This window comes from Pan troglodytes, chromosome 6 (assembly GCF_028858775.2).
Source record: "Pan troglodytes isolate AG18354 chromosome 6, NHGRI_mPanTro3-v2.0_pri, whole genome shotgun sequence".
Classification (NCBI taxonomy): Eukaryota; Metazoa; Chordata; class Mammalia; order Primates; family Hominidae; genus Pan; species Pan troglodytes.
The window spans coordinates 30,402,397-30,417,273 of record NC_072404.2 but is presented as its reverse complement, the minus strand read 5'-3'; the positions used below and the strand labels follow the sequence as shown (position 1 = coordinate 30,417,273).

At 40.2% G+C, this 14,877-nt stretch overlaps 1 protein-coding gene across 12 annotated transcripts in view; it reads right to left on the bottom strand.

Moving 5' to 3' along the window:
- The window catches only part of PALS2 (protein associated with LIN7 2, MAGUK p55 family member), a 114,297-nt gene extending 99,889 nt beyond the window's left edge, over nt 1-14,408 (bottom strand). For 2 of the 12 annotated variants that reach the window (XM_016956872.4, XM_054687208.2), the window contains exon 1: nt 14,125-14,344. The gene's annotated coding sequence lies outside the window, so the exon portion shown is untranslated. The other 10 variants (XM_009452527.5, XM_054687199.2, XM_009452524.5 and 7 more) reach the window with 10 other exon arrangements.
- Between the last annotated feature and the right edge of the window lie 469 nt (nt 14,409-14,877).

Sequence of the window (14,877 nt, the reverse complement as noted above, 5' to 3'; positions counted from 1 at the left end):
CTGATAAGAATCAAGCCACGTGCTTTCCACACTTCCCCACAAAACTTAGCATGGTGGCTCATGCCTGTAATCCCAGCACTATGGGAGGCCAAGAAGGGAGGATGGCTTGAGACCAGGAGTTCTGAGACCAGGCTGGGCAACACAGTGAGACCTGGACTCTAAAAACATTAAAAAAAAAAAAAAATTAGCTGTGCATAGTGGTGTGGACCTGTAGTCTCACCTACTTGGGAGGATCACTAGAGCCCAGAAATTTAAGGTTGCAGTGAGCTACAATCAGGCCACTGTACTCGACTGGGTGACAGAGGGAGATGCTGTCTAAAAAAAATTTAAAAATTAAAAATAACATATTCCTTACTATTAGTATCTTTATTTTCTCAGTTCCTCTAATTTAATAATAATAATTTAATAATTTAAAAGTTCCTCTGCTCTTTCCCCTCCCCTATATGACAGTACCCACACTCATCCATCGTCATTCCAGTTAACGTCCTTCGTCCTTCCATTGTTTTTAACAGTATATAATGCAGGGATAAATGACAAATTAATAGCCAAGTAGGTAGTCTCTAAAGAACTTTTCCATCCTTTAGTATTAACTTAGTCAAATATGAGAACAACTTGCTCAAATCTAGGGGCCATAACAACTTATTTAAAAATAAAAATAACCAAAAAACAAAAAACAAATCCTTTAAACAAGACCAGGGTTTATTGTGGGGAAAAGACTACAATTTGGGGGGCAGGGCGGGCGGGGAATTTCCAAACCCTGAAAATCCAGAGACTGCCTTTGCCTCGGAATTCCTTGAAAACCTCAAGACACCCTATGTCATTTGGTTTGTCATGGTGAATTTGCAATGTCCTTATATTTACCTTTTACTCTCCCTTCCCTCTGCCACCACTGTCTTTCAGGCTCTCCTTAATTCACTTTTAAATTATTACCACAAGCCTCTTCTACCATTCTCTTCTTCACTGTAATCTACTAGGTGTAAGACTATCACACCAATCATGTTAAAAAATCATTTTAATGACCAGATTGCATTAGAAAAACATGATTTTCTATCATCTGGGTATGTTTAAATTTCTCTTCTTAATATCTAGCTTTCCATCTATTCAACCTAATGCACTCCTATTCCTTAATATAAACTCTCTGTTCTAACCACATTGATAATTTTACTTCCTATATGCACAACCACATATCTAATTCTCACCTAAATGCCTTCACTCTTGTTACTCATCCCATCTAAGGACTACTTTTTTTCCTTGGTTATTCCATACTTACCCAGCTTATGACCTATTTCTTGCTTATGTAGAATCAAAATTTTAGAGCTAAAATGAGTCACTGAACTCATCTCAAAATTAACTCAATCAAGTAGCAAATAAGTAGCAAGTCTCTCCCCACAGGTGAACATTTCTTCTTCTGAATTCTCTCAGAACTTACAGTCTGCCACACATGATAAAATAAAGCAGTATTTTATTTTATGGCTAAATAAAATATATGGCTAAATAAAATTAAATATGGCTAAACTGTGTTTTCCCCTAACATCTTCAATTAAAAAAAAAAATAGCAAAGCCTATGTTCATGGATGATGCCTGACTGGGGGAATACAAAGAAACTGCTTCTTCCCTCAAATAAACTATATAATCTTTTTATTTGTGTAATACCAGTATATACATATATAAACAGACTTGCTTTCAGTGAAAATTTCTACTGGAGAGTAACAAATTCTAAGTTGCTCTTTTTGGAGATAATTTGCAAAAGGGGGAACTCCAAGTTTGGATGATAAAAGAGAAGGGAACTAGACAGATGGCAGAGTAGGAGTAGAAGATATTAGTGGTGCACACTCTTAGAAGAGATAACAGAGGCAGGTGGCGGGCGCCTGGAGTCCCAGCTACTTGGGAGGCTGAGGCAGGAGAATGGCATGAACCCGGGAGGCGGAGCTTGTAGTGAGCCGAGATCTCGGCACTGCAGTCCAGCCTGGGAAACAGTGTGAGACTCCGTCTCAAAAAAATAAATAAATAAATAAATGTGCAGTCTTCAATCTAGAATTGCAGTGTGTTGGAAAGGAGGGGATGGAGAGGAGAATAAGGACAGACAGAGCCAAGTCAGTGTTCCATGGTTACATTCTGATGAGTACTGGCATGAAATTATCAAGGGTGGAAACAAACTATAAATACCGACTTGGCTATATAGCAAGCTGAGCGAGTTAAATAAAGGTTACTAAAAGCTTTTTTTTTTTTAATCTCAAACATCCAAGTTATGCTATCTCTAGGACAGAAGTTGGAATCAATAACTTTTAAGTGAACATAAGAAAGGATCTGAATATACCTAGGAATCCAACTTACAAGGAATGTGAAGGACCTCTTCAAGGAGAACTACAAACCACTGCTCAAGGAAATAAAAGAGGATACAAATAAATGCAAGAACATTCCATGCTCATGGGTAGGAAAAATCAATATCGTGAAAATGGCCATACTGCCCAAGGTAATTTACAGATTCAATGCCATCCCCATCAAGCTACCAATGCCTTTCTTCACAGAATTGGAAAAAACTACTTTCAAGTTCATATGGAACCAAAAAAGAGCCCACATCGCCAAGGTAATCCTAAGCCAAAAGAACAAAGCTGGAGGCATCACACTACCTGACTTCAAACTATACTACAAGGCTACAGTAACCAAAACAGCATGGTACTGGTACCAAAACAGAGATATAGATCAATGGAACAGAACAGAGCCCTCAGAAATAACGCTGCATATCTACAACTATCTGATCTTTGACAAACCTGAGAAAAACAAGCAATGGGGAAAGGATTCCCTATTTAATAAATGGTGCTGGGACCACTGGCTAGCCATATGTAGAAAGCTGAAACTGGATCCCTTCCTTACACCTTATACAAAAATCAATTCAAGATGGATTAAAGACTTAAACGTTAGACCTAAAACCATAAAAACCCTAGAAGAAAACCTAGGCATTACCATTCAGGACATAGGCATGGGCAAGGACTTCATGTCTAAAACACCAAAAGCAAAGGCAACAAAAGACAAAATTGACAAATGGGATCTAATTAAACTAAAGAGCTTCTGCACAGCAAAAGAAACTACCATCAGAGTGAACAGGCAACCTACAAAATGGGAGAAAATTTTCCCAACCTACTCATTTGACAAAGGGCTAATATCCAGAATCTACAATGAACTCAAACAAATTTACAAGAAAAAAACAACCCCATCAAAAAGTGGGCGAAGGACATGAACAGACACTTCTCAAAAGAAGACATTTATGCAGCCAAAAAACACATGAAAAAATGCTCACCATCACTGGCCATCAGAGAAATGCAAATCAAAACCACAATGAGATACCATCTCACACCAGTTAGAATGGCAATCATGAAAAAGTCAGGAAACAACAGGTGCTGGACAGGATGTGGAGAAATAGGAACACTTTTACATTGTTGGTGGGAATGTAAACTAGTTCAACCATTGTGGAAGTCAGTGTGGCGATTCCTCAGGGATCTAGAACTAGAAATACCATTTGACCCAGCCATCCCATTACTGGGTATATACCCAAAGGACTATAAATCATGCTGCTATAAAGACACATGCACACGTATGTTTATTGCAGCATTATTCACAATAGCAAAGACTTGGAACCAACCCAAATGTCCAACAATGATAGACTGGATTAAGAAAATGTGGCACATATACACCACGGAATACTATGCAGCCATAAAAAATGATGAGTTCATGTCCTCTGCAGGGACATGGATGAAATTGGAAATCATCATTCTCAGTAAACTATCGCAAGAACAAAAAAACCAAACACCGCATATTCTCACTCATAGGTGGGAACTGAACAATGAGATCACATGGACACAGGAAGGGGAATATCACACTCTGGGGACTGTGGTGGGGTGGGGGGAGAGGGGAGGGATAGCATTGGGAGATATACCTAATGCTAGATGACAAGTTAGTGGGTGCAGCGCACCAGCATGGCACATGTATACATATGTAACTAACCTGCACAATGTGCACATGTACCCTAAAACTTAAAGTATAATAAAAAAAAAAATTAAATAAATATTTAGCATGGGAAAAAAAAAAAGAAAGGATCTGAATAAAATATCCTCAAAAATGCCTCCTAGGATTTATAACCACTTTATTTGGGGGCAGGGGACCTTATTGAAAGTCGTGAAAAGTTTCTTTCAAGAAAGTAATGGTGAATGGAAACTAATTGTATAGTATCTGGTATTTCCAAATTGAATAGCATAAAATGATAATCTAACATTTTAATTGGGTGAATAGTAAAACTTTATAAAGATCATTAAATTCCTTCATGGAAAATTTCTCTACCTAGTTGTTTTCAAGAGCTTAATGCTAAGGATTGGTTGGTGATGGCAAACTGAGACTACTTTGTCTCACAAGATATTCCAACCTTTTAAAAATAGGGCTTACATTTTTTTTTACTGACCTCCATTCCAAAAGATTACTAGCTAAAAAATAAAAAACATTTAAATTGATTTGTATAAAAATATGAATGATTTCCGGGCACGGTGGCTCACGCTTGTAATCCCAGCACTTTGGGAGGCCGAGGCAGGCAGATCACGAGGTCAGGAGTTCAGGACCATCCTGGCCAACATGGTGAAACCCTCTCTACTAAAAATACAAAAATTAGCTGGGCGTGGTGGCACACATCTGTAATCCCAGCTACTCAGGAAGCTGAGGCAGGAGAATCACTTGAATCCGGGAGGCAGAGGTTGCAGTGAGCCGAAATCACGCCACTGCACTCTAGCAGCCTGGGTGACAGAGCAAGACTCTGTCTCAAAAAAAAAAAAAGCGTGACTATCATTTCAAAAATAAGCAACTTTAATAAATTAAACTTCTTTACTCAATTATCTGAGTTTCTTATATCAAAGCTCTTTATAAGAAACCCAATTATTGGAGTTTGTTATACCTTCTAGCTCCTTATACAAGGATAGAAGATAGAAGGATATTAAAAGAGGAATAAAAAAAGCAAATAATTTTTTATTTATGTAACTAAAGTTAGGTTTTCCATATAACATTTTATTATGTGCATATAGACATACATATTCTAGTAAATAAAAAGAAGACAAATCCACTCGAAGATAGCCACATTCAAACTTCAAATAATATTTATTATAGTTAATGAAAAAAAATCAATGTTTCTTTTAGAAAAGTAACGCAAGCACTAAGCTGGTAATACCAATAAAGTATTTATAGTAATATTCTATAGATTATTTATAAACTCTGCCATTACAGAACTAAAACAAAATGTTCTGAAACATTCAAGAATTTGTAAACAACTGACATTAGCCCTCACCATATCACCAGATTGGATGCTGTTCAAATGAGCTGCGACTAGAATTAGTACTCCCAATTCCTTAGCAAGCCATTATTACAAAATAGGATTTCATTTTCTTTATATGCATCATATGCTGTATTTGATACAAGATGATGGGAGTTATATTCTTTATATGAAAATCAGTTGATGCTTTGGGAAGACCCCAGAAAAGCAAGTGACAAAACAACAAAACAAAATGATAAACTGCTGAAAAATTAAGGGTAAAACAAGTATAAACAATTGAGGAGTCATAAAACATTAGAAATCTAGATCTTATATGCAGACTGCTTCACAAACTTTTAAGTTCTCACTCCAAAGCTGGTAATCAGTGATAATGCATTGGCTTATATAAGAATGATGACCCAGAATTCCTGGCAAAAGACACATACCTAAAGAAAAGACTGACACATGAATGTAGATTTTTAAGTAATATATTATTTAAGATATGTGTCAATCGTTTATGACTCTTCACTTAAATCACTTTCAGTCAGCCAAAACTACCACCAGTTCTGATCAAATCAGATTAAAGGCTTTTACTCGTAATAGAGGCATCAAAATTTTTTCTGGATACCCCAAAAAAGCTATTGGCAATAGTTGCCTTTAGAATAACGTTTCTCGGCTTCATCACTACTGACATTTTGGGCTGGATGACTCCTTGTTGAGGGGGGCTGCCCTGTGCACTGTTTGCAGCATCCCTGACCTATACCTTATACATAGTAGTAGCAACACCTTCCCAGTTGTGACAGCCAAATATTCCTGGAGATTGTTCAGCAAAATCATCCCTGATTAAGAAATACTGACTTAGAAAGTGATGAAGATGGGACAAAAAGACTTATCAGCTCCTCCTCCCTTTTCTGAACTATTTAAATTACCATTATGGTAGGCTGAATAATAGTCTCCCCCTCCACAAGATATCTATGTCTTAATTCCTGACACCTATGAATGTCACCGCATTTGGAAAGTTTCACAGGTGTGATTAAAGATCTTGTGATGGGGAGGTTATTCCAGAGAGCACTAAATGCCTTCACAAGTGTCCTTCACAGAGGGAGATTTCTCTTTCTCTCTGACACACACACACACACACACACACACACACACACACACGTGGGGAAATGAAAGACACAGAGCTGAAAGATTTCAAATGCCGGCCTTGAAGACTGCAGTGTGTAGCCACAAGCCAAGGAATGCCAGAAGCCACCAGAAACTGGAAAAGGCAACAAGTAAGTTCTCCCTTAGATTCTTTGGAGGAAAAATGTCCCTGTTGACACCTTGATTTTGGCCCAATTATACTGATTTCAAATGTCTGGCCTTCAGAATTGTAAGAGAATACATTTATTTATAAGCCACTAAGTCTGTGGCAATTTGTCACAGCAGTCACAGAAAACTAATACAATCATAAAAAGATTTTAGTGATTTAAAAAACATAATTTTAAAATCTGCAACAAGCAGATGAGATAATGTGTGGAGAGCATTTAACATAGACCTTGAAACATGGTGGTATCTATAATATTATCAAATGTTTACATCAGCGTTAACTATGACTAAACGCCAACCTCTTGATAGCAAGAAGAAAAAACAAGGAAGCTCAACTAGTAAAACTGGGTATACTTGTTCAAGGCTCATATGAACGAAAACACATAAATCATCTACTCATGTGATGAGTGTACTTGCCAGTTGTATAAGCACTGTGTTATAATTTGTTCTGTACTGAAAAGATAAATTATGGATGAGGCCACCTAATGATGGCTTCCTTGGAGAACCATGCCTGAATATTCATTAGTAGAAAAGAAACAAGAAGGCAGAGGAGGGAAGAGTATGCAAGAGAGTAAAGCAATGGGGATCAATGAGATATGTGCAAAAGTGGACCTGGTGAGAAACCAAGTTCCAGCATTAGAGTTACCTAAATGATATACAACCTCAAAAGCTTTGTTGAATGATTTCATTATTAAAATGGAATATTCCACAGGATGTATTATTTTACACTCAAATGGTAGCTCTTGGGGATTTTAACAATATAAATGTGCTCCTGCCCCATACCAGACCTACTAAATTAGAATCCTTTAGCGTAGGACAGCTCCAAAGGATTCTGATGCCCACTTAGGTAAAGAATCCCTGCCAGAATCACTTCATGGTAAAAATGACCTACAGAACAAAATATAAAGTATTTATCCTTGAAGTATGCATTTAAGTAAATCAGCTTAGTATTTTCCTAAGTTAAAACTTCTCCCAACATGTACCCCTCTGAGTTCCACCACAGAATTTCTCTAAACGAATCCCTCACCTTTCACTTTTCCTTTCCTAAGCATATGGCCCCCAGTCTGCTCAGAGAATCATTTTCCCCACACTTTCTCATACATTTTTCTTTAAAAGTCCCACATATCTCCAGCTGCCCTATTCTATCTTTTAAAAATATTAATCCTACCTAACTAATATCTAATAATATCCTACAGAACAAAGCAACTATGAAAAAGTTCCATTAATATGCTATACAGTAAACCAAGATTTATAAAAAATTGCGCTATTGCCTATTCTAATAAATATTCTAAGTACATTTATCAAATGAAATTGAAAATCACTTTTTATAAAAGATTTCTTCCAAAAGCATAAGAATTATGAACTGGGTCTATAAAAAGGTGATAAGCTAAGCTCCTTCAATTAAATCTTTACTTAGTGCTACTAAGTAGGTAACGAAGTGCTGGGCTGTGTGAAGGATACAAAGTATCGGAAAATCTCGGTGATTTATAAACAACTTTACCAGTACCGGGGTAGAAGAAAGGGGAATGGAGAAGATGGAAAGGGGTAACTAAATACCACTCAAAAGGTATCTTTTTGGGGGAGGAAGCCTGCTGTTTCAGTTTGTTTATGACTTTAGCCAAAAACAAAGCAATGCAAGTTAGTGTTCAAATAAGTTGTGCATTAACTTTTTACCCTTTCACAAACATCTGTATCAATTAATGCATATTTCCAGCCTTTTCTATTTACCTTAATGCTCCTCAGAAATTTCAACCACATCAGATTTTGATTTGTGTTTCCACCAACAATGCGAAAGCCCCTGTTAACTAATAGCCTCTTCAAAAGTATTATCAAACATTTTCCATCTGTCAGTAGGTGAAACAGTATCTCATAGTTTTTATTTATAATATTTGTATTATGTGTGAGGTTGAATACCTTTACAGATGCTTACAAAACACTTGCATTTCCTTTTCTGAGAATTACTCTGTTCGTGATCTTTGCCCACTTGATGGTTGGTCTTTTCCTAATTGGTTAGTAGGTACTTTATATAAAGGAAGTTAGACTCTTATTTATCATACAAATTGCAAATATTTCTACCAGTTCCTCCATTATCATGCTATTTTTATTTTATTTCCTTTTTGTATATATTTTATCTTCCTCAATCAAACTGCAAATCATCCCCATGAAAGATATCACATTTCTTTTCTATATCTCCAGGAAGAGTGCTTTTCAGATACTTCAGATTTCAAGATCAAATTTAAAAAGAGGGGAGACGAGTGTTTTGCAGCAGATGAATAAGTATGAACATTAATTATCACAGGGGCACCTACTTGGATTGTCTGTTTAATCCCATTACATGTGGTTACAGCAAGTACAACCAAGTTCTAATAATGAGATATAGTTTATTGAACAGGGAAGAACTAGATGAACCTTTCTCCAGTTTCCCAGGCTGGTATCATGAAAACTCAGAAGCTACTGGTGGCCATATTTTCCACTAAGAGGACTAGAAGTGGTCCTCTGCAGCAAGAGAAGGAATGAAGCAAACACACAGAGAAGAAGAGAGAAACGATATGATGTGCCCTGCAGGCACTGGAGTCCCAGTCCTTGCATTCCACTGGACATTGGCTGCATTTGAACAATAAATTCCCTTTATAACAACTAGAATGGATTTCTATTACTTATGGCCAAAAGAGGCCTGTTTACCATACTACTATCATTTTATAAAGGAGCATTTGAACACCGAAACCTCAGAAAGAACATGACCTCAGATTTTTTTAAAGGATGATTTATTTAATGACAGCTATGTGCCAGGAACAGGTCTAAGTCCTTGAAATATAGTGTTAATCAAAAGAGACAAGATCAGCAGGGTGTGGTGGTTCATGCTTATGATCCCAGTGCTTTGAGGCACTGAGGCGAGAGAATCCCTTGAGGTCAGGAGTTTGAGAGCAGCCTGGGCAACGCACACAGCAAGACTCCATTTCTACAGAATTTTTTTTTTTTAATTAGCTGGGCATGGTAGTTGTTGCCTATAGTCCTAGCTACCAGGAGGCTGAGGTGGGAGGATCACTTGAGCCTAGGAGTTCCAGGCTGCAGTGAGCCGTGATCACACACACCACTGCACTCCAGCCTGGGGTGACAAGAGTGAGATTCTATCTCAAAAACAAAAACAAAAAGAGACAAGATCATTGATATCACGGGGCTTATATTCTAGTGAGTATGGAGATTATAAAATAATATAAAAACATAATTTCAGATACTGATAAATGGTTTGCAGAAATTTTTAAGTAAAAAAGGTAATGGGATTGGGGGGGATGAGGCTAGTGTCATTCTGGAAGGATGGTTAGGTAGCAATGCTTGTCTGAAAAGATGATACTTGAACTACAACATGAAATGATGAAAAGTAGTCACTCATGTAATGATTTAGGAAGAGTTCCCAACAGAGTGAACATAGTGCAAAAGCCCTAAGTTAGGAGCAAGCCATGGCATTGATGAGGAACAAAATTAAGGGCAACGTAGATGAAATATAGCAAAAAGTGGAGGAAGAGGGTAAAGAAATGATAGATTTAAGAGGAAAAGATGTAAACTGGTGAAGGAGGAATTAAATCATGTACAAAACTAGCAAGCAGGAGAAAGGATCTGAAAATAACTTGAGCTTTATGAAATATTCATTATATTGTCTTTAATTCTCATTTTGCCTTGTATCAGTGATAACTCTGACAGATAGGCTTTTAGAAACTTCCATTCCTAAGTACTTAACACAATCCTAAAGTTAGCCAGAGATGAATATATTCCTAAGCAGAAAGTATCTCTTCTAGTACACTATATTAAAAAAAAAAAAAAGGAAAAAAGGAAAAAAGAATTTTCGGATGAAAGCAAAGTCATCTTAAAGGAAAGAAGGAAAATAACCTAGGATGAAGGAAAAATAGAAACTAATTTTGTTCTGTTCATTACTCTGTGAATATACTTACTATGATAAAGATTACAGAAAGGTCTTTGAATTAGTCTATCATAATTAAGGAAGGTCATAAAACTTAAGTTCTTTCTAAACTACTATAAACGTAGCAGCCTCTGTTTACTGAGTTCATTATTATTGAATTGGACATTAACAAGGTTAAATACTGTCAGAAAAGAAAAAGTAGAAACCAGGCTTTTGACTTTATTACACCTGGTAATAATGGTCACAGCTTAATGGTTAACAAAGTTGTGGGCTTTAATCTTATCTCTATGACTATGATAAAGGAAGAACTTCCCCTCTGTGGTGAAATGAACACTAAAATTAGCTACATGGGATGCTTCAATATCTTCTCCTCCAAAAGCTTTTTATAAGAGGAGACCAATTTGTTTAAAGGGTTTGGATATAGATACACTTCACAGAAGAGTGATGATCTTTCCAGATCCTTCCAGACAACTAATATCTGTGTACTCTAAGCAAGCAATTAAACCTACACTGCTTCTAAGATTAATGCAAGTAAAGTCGGATCTTTGAAAGCTATAATGTATTCAGGAATCTTATCTTTCATTATGTTAGAGGCATACTTAGACCACTTAACAGTAGACTGTTAATAACACAGTCTATAAAGAATGATACTTTGTAAGCATGCTGTGAGTTAAAGAAAGAAAACTCATTAAACACCTTGATTGAGACTTGCTTCAGAGTGCATCTTCCTCAGCACACTACCCAGCAGTTTGACAAAGTGCCCAGGATTAGCAGCCAATGTATGTAAAGGAGGAATATGGTCAAGCCCAATTGTAAAGTCTCCCCCCAGTGGTCAGATACAAGTAACAGAAAAGGAGGAAAATCATTGCAGCTTCTGTGAGACTGAACAGGAAGACTAAACAAAACTGGTCTCTACAACAAAAAAATAAAATCTTTAAGTCAATACTAGCACCATATCAGGAAAGAGATCTCTTGTGCTTATCTGCTCTTATATTTATAAATGTGAAGACTACTTTTCTAAAGAACCTACAGTTAAAACAAAACTAGCATAATTTTTCTCCGCCTAAGTTTTAAGGAATAACTGACATATTCCCAAACAGTTCAGTATTTATCAAATGGGTAAGTGTTCATTCTTCCTGAAATAAACATCAGCACATCACTTACATGGTTAACTATACTTACCTGAAGTAGACTTCTGATTTAAAAAAAAAAAATCTAGTCACTCATCAAGTGAATCACTCTGGAAGGAAAAATTATTAACTATTATATACCTAATATGAATTTTACAAGATACTCTTTTTCAAAAGTCACCTAGCAATAGGTAATTTATATTAGAGTGATGTCAAAAGTATAAATGCGTCCTCTTACCTCTTTTAATTTTATTTTCTGGCTTTTTTTTTTACAATTAGCCTTTGACTAGCACTAATCCTGTATTATTTGTAACTCTCTCAGCAATAATACGATGCTACTCCGTTTTTACAAAGCTCAGATGTCAAAAATATGAAAGACATTTAATTAAAACATCTGTTGTCTTCTGCTAATCCATTATTAAGTAGTAAAGCATGTAAAGGGATAGTAAATATTCAAACAAGCAACTTCAATTTTAAAACAACTTTTTAAAAAGATAACACATAGAGTCACAATTATGTCTTCTTGGTTATCTCAAACTAAAAAGAGGGGGAGTGGGGAGAGAAAGAAAGAAGCAGGCTATGTAGTGTTCTGGAACAATTTCAGCCTAAAATGAGACTCAGAAGCAAACTGCTCCCTCAAATGTTTAAAAATATGATTCATTTTTAAAAATCCAACAGTTGGCCTAAAGAAAAAAAAAGATTCTGTCTTATATAGAGCTACTAGACTTGCTTAAACACCTTAATTTTTCCAGTGTTGATTTAACCTAGAATGTAAAATAATTCATTTTGACATTCCAGATGTCAAGAATTCGGTGGCATCAGTAAGGACACATACACACCTCTTTCATAAAGATGGTGTGCAGTCTCCATAGGACAAAATTGAGCAATTAAAAGTGTTACCATTTGTGTATTATGTAACCGTAGTCCAGAATGAAAGAAACATGGACCTTAAAGAGTAACACATCGTGCAAACACGCATTTAAACACCTATTTAAATATAATGATAGATTTAAGGTACAAATGACCTCAAAATGACACAACCCACAAAAGTTCTTTGTTTACTGTTAACAAGGCCTCAGAAGACATAACTATAATCAGGCCTACTACCCACTACCCTATCATTGCACAGTAGATGCCTACAATAAGCAATATTACTTGAGGTCCGTTGCTATACCTATATATGGAAACTATATACCGCATCACTAACAATGTTACTTCGCCTGGTATATTCGACCAACATAAGTTTACAAATGATTTCCAAAATTTCACGGGAAGAAATGGCTGCTAAATCATACTCCAATTGAAACGCATTTTAACGCACCCCAAACGTTCTCAGCTACATTACAAGACCACTTGTAATATACTTGAAGCACAAAGTAAAATTCCAACACTCTCCAAAGGCGTAGGAAAGAATAAAACGTGGCTAGCCTGACCTTACCCGGCTGTTTATAAGTAATGCGGAGAATTTTCTGAGCTTCCCCGGCAGTCTTCAATTCTCTTCCTCGCTTCACCCCCACCCCCTACACAGATGCACACCCAACTGATGGAAGTTTAACAAATGTAATCTCGAGCTGCAATCCCAGAAACTGGTAGGATTGAGAATAAACTCCCAGTAAAGTGTTAAAAAGTCCTTCTGCAAAAAAACATCTACCAACCAATCCACATCCTGTCACCACACGGTCGGATACCTCAATCGACTCCCCTGCTGACCCTCCACCCAGCCAAAATAAAAAAAGCCCCAGCACCTATCTGGTTTCAGACAAACGTACCGAGAATCCGCGAGCACGATCTCAGCAGCGAACGCCCCCGCGGCAGCGTGTGCTCGGCCCACAGCCACTTTGGCCAAACAACTGGAGTCTCGTACCTCGGAAGTAGCGGCGGTAGTTGGAGAAAGCCTCCTCCCCTACGAACTCCGAGCTCGGGAGAGAACCGGGAGCCGGCGGAATCGCCCCCTCTCGGGACAGACCCCGGAGGTGTCAGTCACAGCAACGCCGCCCCCAGGCCGGCTCTCCATTCAGGCTCCACCGCGACTCCCGCCGCAGAGGTGTAGGCACCCAAGCCCCGCGCCCGAAGGGGCCCCGCGCGTCTGCGGCCCTAGCCCCAGTCGGGGCCGCGCCGGGGAGCGCGTGGGGAGCGGCGGCAAGCGGCAAGCAGCATGGGCCAGACACGTTGCCGAGCTCCGGCCCGCCCGGCCGCCGGCAGCCAGAGAGGCAGGAGCCCGGCCGAGCGCCCCTTCCGCGCGGGCCGGGCTGGGGGCGGCCAGCAGCCTCCGCCGCCGCCGCCGCCGCCGCCGCCGCCGCCGCCGCCGCCTCCGCCTGCCGGTCCCTCTTCCCCGCGCCCGCCGAAGCCCAGGTGCCGAGGGGGGCGGGGCGGGCCAGGGTCCCCGCGTGGCGCGCCGCGGCGAGCAACAGGGCGCCCCCGGCCGGCCCGGCGCGCGGCGCGACCGTTACCCGAGCGGCGTGGGGGTCCAGATAACTCACCGGCTCGCACCTCAGCCGCCTCCGCGCCGCCGCTGCCGCCGCTCCCGCTCGCTCCCCGCCGCCGCTGCTCTCCCTCAGCCACAGGCGCCGCCGAGCAGCCCCATCTGCAAACTCGTGGCTCGTAGTTGGGAACTGGAAATGCGTCTCTCACTGCCCTCCGCCTCCCTCTCTCTCCTCCCCCTCTCTCGCTCCCCACTCTGCCCCAGCTCCGGTCGCCCCCGCCGCTGCCTCCGCGCGCGCAGCCAGCCGCGCCTCAGCCGCCCTCCTCCTCCTCCTCCTCCTCCTCCTCCAGCCGCCGCCGCCGCCGCTTGGGCGCGCTCCCAGCCGGCCTCGCGCGTGCGCCGGACGCCGGGGAGCGCGCGCTCGGGCGCGAGGAGGTGCCACCGCCTCCGGAAAGCCGGGCCCCGCCCCTCCCGCCGTGGCTGGGCGCCCAGGTGGAGCCCCCTCCCAGCTTCTGAGCGCCCAGACTGACTGCGCTCTGCGCCCGGCCGCCTCGCTTCGGGGGTCCCAGACCTGCGCCCGCGAGAGGGGGCTGGTCGGACCCAGTCCCCGCCGGGTCTCCTGGGCCGAAGTCGCAGCTGTCTGTCAGCATTTACGGGTGGGCAAGATACTCCTCGGGGCATAAAACAGGCTCCGCCCTGACCTTTCTGAGAGTTTTACATTCAAGAACCCAGTCGTGGGGCACAAAAGAGAAATGGAACGAGAAGAAAAGCCTCTGGAAAAATCTCCCCCTCCCCCTTCACAGACTCCACT